The sequence below is a fragment of the Bos taurus genome, chromosome 4 (assembly GCF_002263795.3).
Source record: "Bos taurus isolate L1 Dominette 01449 registration number 42190680 breed Hereford chromosome 4, ARS-UCD2.0, whole genome shotgun sequence".
Lineage (NCBI taxonomy): Eukaryota > Metazoa > Chordata > Mammalia > Artiodactyla > Bovidae > Bos > Bos taurus.
Genome location: NC_037331.1, coordinates 69,838,477 through 69,840,065, shown reverse-complemented (window position 1 = coordinate 69,840,065; position 1,589 = coordinate 69,838,477). Strand labels below are relative to the sequence as shown.

The following is a 1,589-nucleotide window of genomic DNA, read 5'->3' as shown; positions in this document are numbered from 1 at the left end:
TAGCGAATTCAGACCTGACTCAGTGACTGCCTGGCCTGGGTGATTCTCTCTTTTGTAAGGAACTCGGCTACTCTGTTCCAGTAGAAGCGGTCAAACTTATGAAATGGAGTTTGTCACATTTTAGTGACACACTTCAGTGGAAATACTCATGACTCCAAAGTACTAGAATCAGAAAGAGAAATGCAAGGGACTGTGGTATAGTTTCCTTTCTCCACTGTGACTCCTACTCTTAAACACAGTAGCACCCAGAACTCAGAGGTGATTCACCCACATCTCAGGTCACTTCCCCTTCCGGGAGCCCCGGGAGTCCATGGAGAGAGTTGAGGCCCAGTGCTTTGCACACAGCTTCAAAGTCAGCCACGGGGTTGATGTGGAGCAATGAACAATGGATCGAGTCTTATCTCTCAGAAGTGGGGAATATGTAAGAAATATTACTAATATTTATTTTCACCACTGCTTGGTACAAACAAAAAGCAAAATAAAGTCATCCACCTAGCCTAGGAGAACACAGGGTTCTGAGTAGCAGTCATATTTCTCCCACAGATTGACACTGGACCTTGGGTAAACTGTCTGCCTCTGTACACTCAGGGCTACAGCTTCTGTATCCACCGCTCAGGATGGGTATGAGGTGCTAAAGGGTTAATTGAAAGGAAACCACCACCACCACCACTACCCCACCCCACCCCACCCCACCCCACCCCACCCCAGAAGCAAAGGGCACCCTACAAATGCAAATAGAGAAGGCGCTCAGAAGACAAAATGGAGGCCTAAGGGAAACAGGAAACACCTTCATTCAATAAACATCCATGGGAGCCCTTTGAGTAACCAAGAAGAGCAACCTGGTGAGACCTAGGGGGAGTTCAGACCTGAGTTTGCCAGTTATCTAAACTCTGCAGTGTTTACACAGCAGATTAAGTCCTGAGGAGGAGTATAAATCATCTGGGGAGGTGGGAGGTGTGTGGTAGCAAAGTAGAAAACTTCACAGAAGTAACATTGAAACTGGCTCTTGCAGAATCTAAAGGAATTAGACAAACAGAGAAGGGAGACTCCTGGTCCACACAGATGAGTGACCACGCTGGCTCCGAGACCACTGTCAGGAGGTGGAGAAAACACCAACAGGCATTTGATTTGCTCTCAGGAACCAGGAGCACATGGGTAGTCAAGATTTGAAAAGGAGAGTGAAACAGTGTTCTGCAGAAACTTCTAAAGCTGTCAGGGATCAGAAACTCTTCAATTCCAACCTCATACTGAAATTTAACATCCTTCATTAAATATGTGGAATTTTAAATAAATGTTACCTATATTCACACCATACTTTCTCTGATAGAATGTTTGTATCATTTACTTATCCTTTCAACTTTTAATGCGGCCACGGATTTTTAAGAGCTAATCAGAATTCCCTAATATGGTGATTTTAATAAGTATTTTTCTTTCATTTAAACACTAAATGTTTTGGTCCAGAATTCTGATAAACTGCTTATTATTTCTGAAAAACTTAGGTTGCCCATCTTGATAAAATGTGATGGCATAAAGAAAGACAGGATCTTATTTATGCCAAATGAATTGATAATTAAAAAAAATTTTTTTTA

The 1,589-nt window shown here is 42.6% G+C and overlaps 1 long non-coding RNA gene across 1 annotated transcript; it reads left to right on the top strand.

Moving 5' to 3' along the window:
* The first annotated feature begins 730 nt into the window (after nucleotides 1-730).
* On the top strand, nucleotides 731-1,314 carry LOC104972115 (uncharacterized). Its single transcript, XR_806191.3, has 2 exons — nucleotides 731-842; nucleotides 1,013-1,314. It is a non-coding gene; the product is annotated as an uncharacterized lncRNA (long non-coding RNA).
* Nucleotides 1,315-1,589: the final 275 nt, after the last annotated feature.